The 15,125-nt window shown below is 38.0% G+C and overlaps 1 protein-coding gene across 2 annotated transcripts in view; it reads left to right on the plus strand.

Annotated features, from left to right (window-relative positions):
- Positions 1-15,125, plus strand: part of LOC124085882 (phospholipase ABHD3) — a 73,279-nt gene that overhangs the window by 52,310 nt on the left and 5,844 nt on the right. The window contains exon 9 of one of the 2 annotated variants that reach the window (XR_009226484.1): positions 1,996-2,108. The exons of the other annotated variant lie outside the window; for it this stretch is intronic. The gene's annotated coding sequence lies outside the window, so the exon portion shown is untranslated. The remainder of the gene's footprint in view (positions 1-1,995; positions 2,109-15,125) is intronic. 2 annotated transcript variants of the gene reach the window in all.

Here is a 15,125-nt window from a genome sequence, read left to right on the forward strand (position 1 = left end):
CCTAAGAAGGTAGTGTTGATAATCCTGTGCTTTTCTTGTCTGTTCAGTATATATTATGATTCAATCATTCGGTTACATGCAGTCTGTATGGATCAGGTAGAGCAGATCCTGCTTTCAGAGTTGCCTTCTAGACTTTTGGGAAGGATATCATGAGGAACATTCTTTTTCTGGGATTACAAACCCTCCAGACCATGGATACATAGTTTCTAGGAGTGAAAGGAAAGAAGCAAGAGTCCTAAAACCTTTATTTTAACCTCTGTTTCTAGTCAGTTCAAAAAGCCTTGGTCTTCCTTGTTATAGAAGCTATTAAATTCCTTCTTTCCCCTGCAAGGGCAGAGTCTCACCCTCTGGGACAGGAGTCCCCTGTTCTCCTTTGCTAGCAAAACAATAAAACTTTTTTTTTTCCTTTTTATTAAAAAAAAAAAAAAAAGTCCTCCCTTCACTCTAGTTTTGAGTTGATCTGCTTTCACTCACAACTCCTGCCCAGTATATTTAGGAATGACATATATGTGTCCAAATTGTACCTAAATGAGAATGCTTAGTTGGGAGCCTTTGGAGGATGGAGTCTCACATATTTTATGCCCCAAAGCATTTACATACTGCTTTGTGCATATAGCTAGCTAATTTAAAGGTTTTAAAATGTGGATGGTGGCATACACCTATAATCCCAGCTACTCAGGTGGTCGAGGCAGAAAGATTACTTGAGCCCAGAAGTTGGAGAGCAACTTGGGCAATATAGCAAGACCCTGTTTCCCCAAAATGAAATGAATGAAAAAATAAAGAACAGTATGGGTTTTAAAGTATGTATGTGTGTGTGTATGTATAAATATATATATATATATATATATATATATATATATATATATATATATATATATATATATCTCGTTCCTTGATGACTTAAATCATGTTTTTAAATTTTTATTGGCGGTGCTAGGTATTGAACGCAATGCCTCTCACATGCTAAGCAAGTACTCTACCACTGAGCTACGTCCTCAGCCTTTTTTGGTGAGACAAGGTCTTCCTAAATTGCCCAGACTGGTCTTGAACTTGCAACCCTCCTCAGTCTCTGGAGTAGCTGGGATCACAGGAGTGGACTACCATGCCTGGCTTTTAAAACTTCTTAAAATTCTCTAATTTTTTTAGAGAATTCCAATTATACATAGTATTAGGGTTAATTTTAACATAATTTATTTCAATACCCATTTGCCTCCTCCCCTTTCCCTTTCCTCCTTCCTCCATAGTTCTTTCTACTCCCTCTGTTGATCTTCCTTTCCTACCTTTACTTATTTATTTGGCAAGAGGGATTGAACCCAGGGGTGCTTAGCCATTGAGCCACATCCCCAGCCCATTTTATTTTATTTTTTTATTTTGAGACAGTGTCTCACTAAGTTGCTTAGGTCCTCCTTAAGTTGCTGAGGCCAGCTTTGAATTTGTGATCCTCCTGCCTCAGCCTCCCCAGCTGCTGGAATTACAGGCATGCACCACTGCATCTGGAAGATGTTGAGCATTTTTTAATATATTTGTTGGCCACATGTGTTTCCTTTTTTGAGAAGTTTCTATCTAGTTCTTTGGCCTATTTATTAACTGGGTAATTTATTTTTCTTTTTTTGGCATGAAGTCTTTTGAGTTCTTGATATAGTTTGGATGTTAATCCTCTGTCAGAGGAGTGACTGGCAGAGATTTTTTTCCCAATCTGTAGGCTCTCTCTTCACTCTCTCAATCGCTTCATTTCATGGGAAGAAGATTTTTACTTTGGCTTCCCATTTATTGATTCTTGGTTTTATTTCTTGAGTTTCAGGGGTCTTGTTGACAGAGTCAGTGCCTATACCTGTATAGTGAGTGGAGTGTTGACCCTGTGTTTTCTTCTAACAGTTACTGGTTTCTGGTCTAATTCCTAAGTCTTTTGCGGGGAGGGGTACTGGGTATTGATCTCAGGGACACTCACCACTGAGCCACTTCCCCAGCCCTATTTTGTATTTTATTTAGAGACAGGGTCTCACTGAGTTGCTTAGCGCCTTGCTTTTGCTGTGACTGGCTTTGAACTCGAGATCTCCTGCTTCAGTCTCCAGAGCCACTGGGATTACAGGCATGCGCCACCACACCTGGTCAGTTCCTAAATCTTTAATCCATTTTGATTTGACCTTCGTGCAGGGTGAAAATAGGGATCTAATTTCACTCTTCCGCATTTGGATATCCAGTTTTCCCAGCACCAAGATAGTCAGCTTTATCACCTTACTATAGAATTTCTAGAAGAATTGTGAAGATTGAATGAGAGAATGGTTTTTAGCAGTAATTATTAAGGTAGAAAACTAGAGTATACTATAATTCTACCCAACTGTCCTAAGTTAGCCATTACCATTATTATGTACTCATTTAGATATGTTTCCACACAAATAAGCTACCCTCATGATTAATATTATTATTAAATGAAATGTTTGTATCCCATCTTTTCCCTATGACTGTAATCTACCTGAGGGAAGAGATTACAATTCATATATCTTTATAAACTTTATATCATATAGTTTCTGGCATGTAGCAGGTGGATAAACTATAACACATTCACATAAAGTAGCCCTTAAAAATACTGATTTATGAGACTATTTCATAATATTTAATTTTAAAAAATCAAATTCATATGCATATGAACCCATTTGTGTAAAAAAAAATACAAGTACACATACATATGGTTGTTTATAACAGGTTATGTTAGTTATAATGGATGAACATTTTTAAATATTGATTTTTTTAACCTAGAGGACAAATTATTTCCCCCCAGCTGTCTCTTCACACAATAACAAGCTCTGAGAAAGAAAGGTTATGTGTTAATTATTTTTGCATCCCAATTAGTATATTGCATAGAACAGTGTATTCAAAATTAGCTGAATAATAGTGGCTAAGTATGTAAATGTAACCTGTGAGCCAGCTATCCTATTCTGAAAACTTTATTGTAAGTATATCCTAGAATATTTTTCTAGTTTTTCTCTCATATTTCCATTGGTTATTTATTTATTTTATTTTGGGGTACCAGGGATTGAACCCAGGGGCATTTGACCACTGAGCCATATCCCCAGCCCTATTTCGTATTTTATTTAGAGACAGAGTCTCACTGAGTTGCTTAGGACCTCACTTTTGCTGAGGCTGGCTTTGAACTTGCCATCCTCCTGCCTCAGCCTCACGAGTCACTAAGATTACAGGCGTGGGCCACCGCTCCTGGCTCCATTGTTTATTGTCATTATCAAATATTTATCCATGTCTTCTCTATACAGAATATCATATTGGATACTAGGGGTCCAAATAGATACAATGTTTTCCCTTTTTTTTTTTTTCTTTCCTCTCCTACCTCTTTTCTCTTCCTTTCTTTATTCCTCCCCACCCCCAACTTTTTTAATACCTTGAACTTAGTAAATACAAGACACATACTTTATAGGACAATACTTAACTTTCACTATATGTAACATTCACTGTGAAATATACTCTATTTTCTAGCCCATCCTATACAAGTCTTGTCAATTATCTGTCCTATTTTCATTTACCAAATGAAAGTGAAAAAATGCAAAATTTTGTTAATTTTCAAATCTGGGGAATGGTTAAATAGGACCTATTACATTATTCTCTCTACTTTTTTACATGAAAAACATTACTTTAAAAAAAATTACTCTTGGGCTGGGGATGTGGCTCAAGCGGTAGTGCGCTCCTCTGGCATGAGTGCGGCCCGGGTTCGATCCTCAGCACCACATACCAACAAAGATGTTGTGTCTGCCGAAAACTAAAAAATAAATATTAAAAAAAATTAAAAAAAAAAATTACTCTAGGGCTGGGGCTATAGCTCAGTGGCAGGGTGCTTCCCTAGCATGTGTGAAGCACTGAGTTCTATCCTTAGTACCATCTAAAAATGAAACAAATAAAGGCATACTGTCCATCCATAACTACAAAAAATTACTCTAAAATTTATTGATTGATTGATTTTGGTACTGAGGAATGAACTCTACCACTGAGCTCCATCCCCAACTCTATTTTTTGTTTTGAGACAGGGTCTTGCTAAATTACCCAGGCTGGTCTCAAACTTTAAATCCTCTTGCCTTAGCCTCTTGTGACCCTGGAATTATAGACCTGCACCTCTGCACTTGTTTTAAAATATACTTTTGAGACCCACTAATGAGTTGCAGTTTGAAAAACACTGGAATTCAACTAAAAACAACAACAAAAACAAACACACACTGGAATTCTAGAAACTCCTAGAAGTTAATCACTATTGCCTATGGCAGTTGTCACATTTAGTCATAATAGCTTTTTTTTTTTTTTTCCCTGTAGTGGGCGGTTAACCCAGAGATGTTATACCTCTCAACTACATCTCCATCTGTGTTTTGGTTTTTCAGTTTTTATTTTGAGCCAAGGCATTGCTAAATTGCCAGGGCTGGCCTCAAACTTTTGATCCTCCTGCCTCAGCCTCCCAAGTTGCTGGAATTACAAGCATGCACCACCATATCCAGCTTGTAATGTCAACCTTCATAGCAGATGCTAAGCTATCATGAAGACCAGAAACATGTCTTACTCTCCATTTATTCCCTAGGGCCAACATAATATTTGGTGCATATTAGGTTCTTAGTAAATGTTTGTTATTTTTAATAATATTGTACTTAATACTTAAAGATACTTGAAACTTGGGCCCTTAGGTAGAACCCTAGGTAGGACTTCAAGTTAGCAGTGCAGAAAGGAGGAGGGCATTTTTGCAGCCTCTCTCTGGAACAGGACATCTGTTAAAGCAGTCTGTTTTCCCTGCAGACTTCAGTATCAAAATGGTAATTTAAAAAATCTCACAGTTACTCTGAACCTAATATAGCACTGGTCACAAGGTAAGCACCCGGTTTTTTAGAACTTAATTTAGAGTTGATGAGGACAATTTGCAAGGTCAGGTGATAAAGAATACCTAGGAAATGTGCTATTTAAGCTCCAGTTCTCACTTAAAAGACAAGTATGTTGGCCCAATCCTTTTCTAAGAAAAAGCAAAAATACAGAATAAAAGCTAATGTTCCTTTTCTTACAATAGCATAGTGGTATCAGCATTGATAAATACTCAATGCAGTAAAAATTGTGGTATATAATTTGTTTTTATTATTTTGCTTTTAAGTTCTATTTTGAAGTAAAGAAAGTAATATTTCTGTATTCATGTGCCTTGTGCCGAAAACAAAACAATGTTTTCTGCTTTTGTCATGCATGTTATAAAGATGTAAATGCTCAATTGTGCTATTTGTCCCTGTTCCCAATATTGCACCTTGGAGATACTTTCTCTGGCTCTCTCCTTTAATCATCTAAATATAGAAATTACTTTGAAAACTGTTATACTAAAAAAAAAAAAAGTAAGGAAAGGCAAGCATTTGACAAGAACAATTTACCTCTCTGAGTATTTTATTTATTGATGGTACTGGGGAGTGAACCCAGTCGTCCTCTTCTGCTGAACTACATCTCAACCCTTTTTTTTCTTTTTTCCTTTGGTACTGGAGATTTAACTCAGGGGCATTTGACCACCGAGCCATATCCCCAGCACTATTTTGTATTTTATATAGAGACAGGGTCTCACTGAGTTGCTTAGTGCCTCACTTTTGCTGAGGCTGGCTTTGAACTTACCTCCTGCCTCAGCCTCCCAAGCCTCTGGGATTACAGGCATGCGCCACTGTGCCCGGCTGCTTATTTTTATTTTTGCAAAACCCATGGGCACTCTACCACTGAAAGCTATATCTCCAGTCCTTTTAATTTTGAAACTGTCTGGCCAAGTTGTTGTCCATACTGGTCTCAAATTTGCAATCCTCCTGTCTCAGCCTCCCAAACCATTGAAATTAAAGGTATGCATCAGGGCTGGGGCTGAGGCTCAGTGGTAGAGCGCTCGCCTAGCATGTGTGAGGCCCTGGGTAGGATCCTCAGCACCACATACAAAAAATAAGTAAATAAAATAAAGGCATTGTGTCCAACTACACCTAAAAAATAAATATTTAAAAAAAAAGGCATGCACCACTGTACCTTGCCTAGGTATCTATCTTTTTTAAAGAAAGATCATCAATAAAATTAAAAAAGAAAAAGATACTTTAAAGTGAAATTTTTAAAGGAAAGAATCATATAGATCAAATAAGGAAGACTTCTTTTCACTGTCAGTTAAGATCATGGTATTAATTTATTAATTGATATTAATGTATTACTAGACAATTTGTATATTTGTGCCTTCTACAGAGTTATTCTACCCCAACCCACTGTGAGTTAAACACTGATACCCAAATCTCATAAGCAGTACAGTAATCATATCCTATAACTACTTTGTTGATCATATTATCAAGGAGTCAGTATTAGTTGGTTTATCAGTTGACACGCTAGCAGTATATTAACAGATCTGGATGATCACAGAAGGGTATTATTTTCTGTTTTTGACATGCTAGCAATTATTAACAGATTTGGATGATTACAGAAGGGTATTGTTACTGCTGTTGACCGGTGAAGGAGTCCTTGCTTCCCCAGTGTTGAAGAATAACACCAAAGAAGCACCCCGAGGCAAGGTCAGAGTAGAAATTAGAAGTTTATTAAAGGACAGCAGAAAAGACTTCTCCCGGAGGAAGAAGGGGACCCAAGAGGTGGAATCCGTGGAAGTGCAGTTGTCTCTCCATTTTATAGTTTCTTTCAGTGATGGAATGTAGGTGGGAAGGCCCGAGGGGTGGGACACAGGTGGGCCAAAGAAGTAGTCTGAGCAGCAAGGACTTCATTAACACTTCTTTGGGATGGACTTTGGCCTAGGGCCTTTTCAGGACTTCATTAACATTCCATGAGTGGTCCTGCGTTTCCTGGAATCATTCTCAGCATGGCCTCCATTTTAGATTTCACTTGGTATTAGACCCGACTTACTTAACTACACTGACTACCTAACTTTAAATCTGGCTTCAGTATTATTCTCTGTTTTCAACTATCAACCTATCAGTTGGTATCCATAAAATTTCAATATTCCATTTATCTGCTTTACCTAAGGGCCAGACAAGCATTTCATATTTTTTCTCTATTTTTCCAAAGTCAAAGTGAGGTATGCATAGCACTTAACTTTCTGAACATTGGACGTAGTTTATTTCTCCTAACCCATACAAAAGTATTTCAATATGGCCAAAGAGACACTTTGAGAAACATGATTCAGAATGAGCTATCATATATATCTTCACATTTCTAATTTTGGACTCAGCAGAAAGACAAAAACTAGTCAACAAGCACCATTTGGCACTATTGATATGTACAGTGTAAAAATGCTATATTCTCCTGGCTCTCTATCATCATGGTTTTCATTAGCACTTACTGGAGAGAAAGAAATCACCACGGAATAAGTGGGTGGCAGACAGGTTCTCTGATTCATAAGCTCACAAATATATTTTTTAATTTTGGTATACTGCAAATCATGTTTTACTAAAATTGAACAGAGTATATGGAATGGATACATTTGCTGAACCAAAGGTAAACTATGAAATAAAAGGGAATTAGATTCCACCTGGAATGTTAGAACATTTTGCAGTTATCTATTTTGATCTGATCAGGAAGCATCTGACAAAAATAAAAGGCTGGCTTTTAGCCTCTCCAACTCCCAAAGCTCAAGTTAAAAGTCTTATAATGTGATGTTAAATAAATTTGTAATTTTCATTCATATTAAGCTTTTCTTTTTCCCACCATAGACTTTCCTCTCCATTTCCCCTTTACTCCAAGTTCAAATGTTTAACAACACCCAGTTTCTCCACAGGTAAAGACAACAATGCCATTCTGTAATATATGTGAACTTACAAGACCCTTCAGAATGGATCAGTGAGCTATTATGATTCTCAAGTTTCTGTCCCTATCTCTAGGTCTTCCAAAGAAAACTCAGAGTAGCTGAATATACCAGTATTAATTACTGTAATAATAGGAAGTTTCAAAGTTTAGAATCTGGGTTTAGCTGACTTACAGGTGAGACCTGGACAGAGCATGGTGGGACAAGCTTGTAATCTCAGTTATTCAAGAGGTTGAGGCAGAAGGATCAGAAGTTCAAGGTCAGCCTGGACAATTAGGGAGGCCCAGTCTTAAAAGAAAAGGAAAGGAAAAAGGGCTGGACTTAGCTCAGTGGTAAAGCACCCCAAGTGGTAAAGTCAATCTTCATTAATTCCCCGCAAAAAAGAAAGGATGATAGTTAAAACGGCCATTCACCAGCCATTTTAGGTGGAGCAGCTGTTTTGGAGCTAGGGGTCCCGTGGTTCTATAACTCCTAACTCTCCATCATGGCTAAATATGCATTTTAAAAAATCCATCAACATTGAAAAGTAATTACTAGATTCAATCTATTAGAATATCACACATTAGTCTTTCTCTGAACAATAAGGCTAAGGCAGGAGGATCACAAGTTTGAAGCCAACCTGGGTAATTTATTCTGTCCCAAAATAAATAGTGAAAAGGGCTAAGGATATGAGGTGCTCAGTACTAGAGCACCTCAGAGGGTTCAAGCCCAAGAACTGAAAAAAATATTATTACTATTACTATGATTAAGATTAATACTCTCTAAATTAATATTTATTAGACTTGCTTTCGTGGGTTCAGTTAAAAGGGATTTTTTTCGGGGGAGAGATTTATAATAATAGCTAATATCTATTGAACTCTCACTGTCCTGCTAAGGCTTAGAAAAAATCTGGGATCCTGGCACATGAAAGAAGATGCGAGGCACAGTTGGGATAGTGGCCAGGCTTTCTTCAGAGGCAGCAGCAAGGCCTCCTGACCCCCAAGTCTTCCCAAAGGCTTTTCTTTTCTTTTTTTTTTTTCTATTTCAAAAATAGCATTTTATGGGGGCTGAGGTTGTGGCTCAGAGGTAGAGTGCTTGCCTAGCATGCATGACGCACTGGGTTCGATCCTCAGCACCACATAAAAATAAAATAAAGGTATTGTGTCCACCTGCAACTAAAAAATAAATATTTTAAAAAATAGCATTTTATTTACAAAGGATAATACACATAGGCATTTGGTCTTCAATTTGATAAATTGACCTATTTTTAAAATAAAGACTCCATAAAATTCAGAGATGCACATTTTTAAATCTTTTTTTAAAAATATTTTTTCAGTTGTAGATGGATACAATATCTTTATTTATTTTTATGTGGTGCTGAAGATCAAACCTAGTGCCTCCATGTGCAAGGCAAACGCTCTACCACTGAACTACAGCTTCAGCCTCACATTTTTTGATCTTTAAGCAGTAAGTTGAAGTGTTTGTAAGGTTAGAGGAAATTCAGAGGCCTAACAGAAATAGGAGTAATTATTAAATTTACGTTCAAGATATATTTTAAACTATGTTTACACGGAAGTAAATGTAATCTAGCAAGGGTCTCAATATCAAATGTGTTTCTTTTTAGGTTATATATGTTGAAATATTGAATTTACAATGTATTTGTGTGAACTCTGGGGAAGCTAAGCACCATGAGACTCTTTCCCTGTGTGAATCACCTCCCTGTAAACCTGCAGGCCTGTTAAAGAGGATCCCTCAGACTGAACCCAGACAGTTGCCCTTGGTCCTGTAACCATGCTCCATAGGCCTTTTTTATGTGCAGACCAAAGAAGGCACAATGCCAACAGAATATATAAATGAGCGCAGGCTCACAAGCAGTATTTATGACCTCAAGTACATAGGCTAAATCAGAGTGTTTATGACCTTGATTACATACTAAAAACATAGCTGACTAGAAGTCTTGGTGAGGGAGTCTAACTATAGCCATCTTGGGTCTGCCCTATGCTCACCTTATGTCCAATAAAATTCAAAGTGCTTTAAGTGTATTTATTATTTTAAGTTTCTCAACACACCTTTCATGTTTGATGGATGAGGAAGCTGAGATAGAACATTTAAGTAGCTTGTCTAAGGTCATACAAAGAATGAAGGGCAGAACTAGTATTTGAAATTAGGGCATGATGCCAGGGCTCCCATTTTAAACCACTATATTACACTGTATAAGAAGCTGTAAAGAATACAATAAAGGGCTGGGGATGTGGCTCAAGCGGTAGCGCGCTCGCCTGGCATGCGTGCGGCCCGGGTTCGATCCTCAGCACCACATACAAACAAAGATGTTGTGTCCGCCAAATACTAAAAAATAAATATTAAAATTCTATCTTTCGCTCCCTCTCTCTCTCACTCTCTCTTTAAAAAAAAAAAAAAGAATACAATAAAAACAATTTCATGAGGCTGGGTTGTAGTTCAGTGGTAGAGCGCTAGCCTAACATGGCACTGAGTTCGATTCTCAGCACCACATATCAATAAATAAAATAAAGATCCATCAACAATATCATGACAGCTATGAAGTATTCTTGCCAAAGAAATGAAACTTGAAGGGGCTGGGGTTGTGGCTCAGGGATAGAGCGCTCGCTTACTATGTGTTGGGCACTGGGTTCGATCCTCATCACCACATAAAAATAAAATAAAGATATTGTATTCACCTATAACTAAAAAATAAATATTTTTTAAAAATCAGAAATGAAACTTGAAGCATATCAATCCTATTACTTCAGTCCTCCAGTTTATAAGAAATTCATGGGCTGGACATAGCGGTGCATGCCTGTAAGCTGTGATTTGGGAAGCTGAGGCAGGAGAATAGAGGAGAATTGCAAGTCTGAGGCCAGCCTCAGAAATTTAGTGAGGCCCTAAGCAACTTAGTGAGACCCTGTCTCAAAATTAAAAGGGGCTGTTAATGTAGCTTAGTGGTAAAGTGCCCATAATTCAATCCGCAGTACCAAAAAAAAAAAAAAAAATTCATGGGACAAAGAAGCATGTTAAAAGATAACGTAATTAGGGCTAGGGGCATATCTCCTTGTTTTTTCCCTGGGAGACCCTAGTACAAGGGTCTCCCAAAAAATGTATTGATTTCCTTTAATCTACCATCATATTCAGATTTGTATTAGCCAAATCCCTCAGATGATGTACACTATTTCTAAAAATATAAACAAAAAATAATTACCAAATAGTTTAATTGCACAGTTAAGGGGAAGTACCCAATTAAAAAAAGAAAGAAAGAAAGCCAGTCTTCTCTCTCAAATCTTTTTTTTTTTTTGTGGTGGCCAGGATGGGTACTGGGGATTGAACTCAGGGGCAGTCAACCACTGAGCCACATCTCCAGCCATATTTTGCATTTTATTTAGAGACAGGGTCTCACTGTTTATTACCAGTCATGATAGTTTATTCTCATGTCTGTGCCATCCTGTGAGAAATTAAATTAAATTAGTTAATTAATTAATCAATTGATTTTGTTATACTGGGGATTGAACCCTAGGGCACTCTGTCACTGTGCTATATCCCCAATCCTTTATTATTATTGTTATTATTTTATTATTTAATTTTAAGATAGGGTCTCCCCAAGTTGATCAGTGCCTTGCTAATTTGCTGAGGCTGGCCTCAAACTTGTGATCCTTCTGCCTTAGCCTCCTGAGTGGGAGAAATTTTAAAGAGGAATTTGCAGGCAGGGTGGGATTTCAGGTTCCAAAATGAAGCCATGGACCTCAGTGTTTCTCAACGTTTTTGCTGACTAACCTTCATTTTCCTAAGAAGTGCTTTAAAAACTTAAATAATCCTTTCCTGTAGACTTCATGACTAAATTGAAATGTTCTTGAGTACCAATGTGAAAGTAATAATAAGCATGTGTAAATCTAGAAAATGCATAGATCTTCTTCCCACACAGGCCAAATGCCATTTTTCCTCCACTCACAGCTGGTTCTCAGGAGGAAACCATTCTTCCTTGTGTGTCAGCTTGCATGAGGTTTGGTCATGAGAGAAGCGCTCCCAGAACAGTTCTTGGTGGAAGTTGCGCTCTCAGGGATCATGCACATTTTGATGTGATCTTTTTAATCAGCAGGAGATTTTGAGTCAGGAGAATTGTGCACAGGGGTGAAATGTTTCTAGCTAGTCTTTAACACTGGCTGGGGCTTCACTTTTTCCTCCCCTCCCCTCCTCTTCACTCCCCTCTCTTTCTCTCTCTTTTCTTCTCTATAGTCTGTGGACTGCAACCTACAGTTTATGACATGGGATATGATATTTTTAAAACAGGAGTAACTGCCTGGGCTGCTTTCTAAAACTCTTTGAGTCAAGATGAGAGTGTCTTATGGAGCCGTCCTGTGGAAGGGAACTCCAGGGGAAATTTGAACACAGATTCTGAGTGGGAGTTCTGTTTTCTATATAAGCAGTTGTCCTTTCCTTCACCTCCCACTGGGAGGCACAAGTGGAGGAAGGAGGGAGCTCTCTATTTTATCATTTTCCTCGTGAATCCACCATTTCTTTATTAATTTCAGGACATTTTGGAGGAAGAAGAGAATAGTAAATGTCCACGTTTTGATTGCTTATGTGGTGCTGTAAATGGGTCACATGGATTCATTGTCACTGTGAAGAATAGGGTTCACCCATGTAGCCACTCCACAGTTGGAAGGCTCCCTGTGAAGCCATGCATTGATGCAGGCATTGGGGAAATGGGCACAGGGATCAATGTTTTTATGGGCATTTGAACTTGGAGTTTTTCTAAAAAGATCTTTCGACAAACTAGTTAGCAGATCCTTAATCATAGTATGTGAAGATATTTCCCAGAATATGAAGGCTGGGATGTGTTTGCATATTTAAATAAAACAAGAGCATATTGTCTAAGGAAAGTCCATGTGACTGCTCAGCCCAGGCTGTCAGTTGGAATCTAAGTCACAGCTGGATCATTGTCTCCATGTAGGTAAAGCACAAGCTGTAACTGACAGCTGCTGCCACCCCCACCCCTGGACTTCCCCAAGGAGGACTGAACTACCTATTAGCAATTTCCATCCTTGATGGTGATATCTGATGAGTGACCACACTTAAGAGATTCAGGGAGTCAGTGCAGTAGGTAGGTCTGACTTGGAATCTCTGCACCTGTAATTATGCTCCAGAAGCTTCCTTTTGCTTTTTTCCCCAAAGTGCCCTTCACATTCCAAGAAAAAAATTTAAAAATTTCTGGCCCGCTGCACTACAGGTAGGACATATACTTTGAGTCAGTCTTTTTTTTAAAAATTGATTTTATTTTTTTTAAATACACGACAGCAGAGAGTGATAATGTTTGTTTTCATCCATTTATGTCTTCCCTCCTCCTCATTAAGTCCAGAAAACCTCATGAGATGTCCCTACCTGTGACTGGGGTGCAAACCAAGCCTATTTTGTAGGCCAACATGGGAAACAAACCCATCTTCATGTAATCCTTTAGTGCCTGACCTGATCGATAACCATATTAATTCCTTGATTTGAAGATTTGTACCCTTCTTCGTTGAAGGCTTGGGCCTTTTCTGTAGAAACCATTATTTTATATTATCTTTGGTGACAGTGCATTAATCCTCTAGTTCTTGTGCAATATTCCCAGTTTCAATTATAAATATCCACAGTGTCATATAATAGTGAGACAACTGTCATGTGTAAGTTATTCTTACCTGAGAACATGATCAACCTTAAACACTTGGTGTAAATTATGGGCATGCACAATGGAGGCACGGCACATAGTCTTCCACTTCTAGGAGAATAAAGAAAACAAGAGCATATATTTACTTAAATGTCTAATAGTGTCTTTGCCATATGTCTCTTCTCCAAGAGTGTGCTTTCAGGAATTGTCTCATGTAGTGGACATGGGTTGTTTGTCCTTATTTGATAAGCTCTGTCAACACTCTGTTGCTAAAGGAACGTGCTAAATCTCAAGTAATGCCATGAGTGCTAAGAGGATCACCATAGTCTGTTAAGAAATGATCACCCTGGCTAACAGGAACTAAGCTCCTGATGCTGTTCTAACCCAGTCAGGCTCTTCTTGTCTTGGTAGCATGCTTGATGTTTGCTGGAGTGAGTTGGATCTGTCCAGTGCGTCATCCTGGTGTGTACAGGAAGGCTCTCTGGGCACAGGAAGCCATGCATTGAACGCAGGCATTGGGGAAATGGGCACAGGAATAGTGTTTTTATGGGCATTTGAACTTGGAGGGTTTTTTAAAAAGACCTTTCGACAAACTGGTTAGCAGATCCTTATTCATAGTATGTGAACATATTTCCCAGAATATGAAGGCTGGGATGTGTTTGCATATTTAAAGAAAACAAGATCATATTCTCTAATAAAAGTCCATTGACTGCTCAGCCCAGAGTGTCAGGTGAGGAGAGAGCCAGGTTTGGTGGCGTCTGAAGCTTGTGGAGTTGTGGGAGACTCTTTGAGGAAAAGCAAACACAATGACATAAGGACACATTCTCAGTGCCTCTACAGGCCTAGAGCGTGTTGGGAGGAGAACTCAAGCTTCATGGGCCTCAAGGAAAGTCTGTTTCTCTGGGTTGTTTGGAAAGAGGGAGATCAAATCACTCCAAAGTACCTGATAAAGGACAGAAAACTCTTCTTAAATGAGTAAATGTAATGGTGAGTTTTCCCCTTTAAATCAAAAACAGAGTTTGAATATAAAAGTGAAAAATAGCTTAAACAATTGGGAAGTAATTGGATCAGGGTTTAGACATAGCCTCAGGTTTCTAAATAATGAATATGAACTGAACTTTAGGATAGTACCCTCACATTTTTTTTTTTTTTTGAAATTTTGAAGGATTATTTCAACACACAAAGTTCTTTAGTGTGTCTTCTAAATTTTACCCATTTCTACCTGCCTCTGGGACCCACTGATAAGCCCAGTTGTTTTAGGCCTCTGTTGTTGGTATTGAATAACTTCTTCACCATGTTGGCCTAGGACCTGACTTCCTTAACAAGACTCCTAAAGCACAAGAAGTAAAATCAAGAATCAATAAAAGTCATGGACTAAAATTAAAAAGCTTCTTCTCAGCAAAGGAAACAATAATGTGAGGAGAGAGCTTACAGATTGGGAGAAAATCTTTACCACATGCGTCTCTGATAAAGCATTAATCTCTAGGATATATAAAGAACTCAAAAAACTTAATACCAAAAAAATAAATAACCCAATCAATAAATGGGCATACAAGAAGGAATACAGTCGATCAGCAAATATATGAAAAAGTGTTCAACATCTCTAGCAATTAGAGAAATGCCAATCAAAACTACACTAAGATTTTATCTCACTCCTGTCAGAATGGCAATCATCAAGAATACAGATAACAATAAGTGCTGGTGAGG

This window comes from Marmota monax, unplaced genomic scaffold (assembly GCF_021218885.2).
Source record: "Marmota monax isolate L192 unplaced genomic scaffold, Marmota_monax_Labrador192_F-V1.1 WCK01_AAM20220418_F8-fsc00126, whole genome shotgun sequence".
Lineage (NCBI taxonomy): Eukaryota > Metazoa > Chordata > Mammalia > Rodentia > Sciuridae > Marmota > Marmota monax.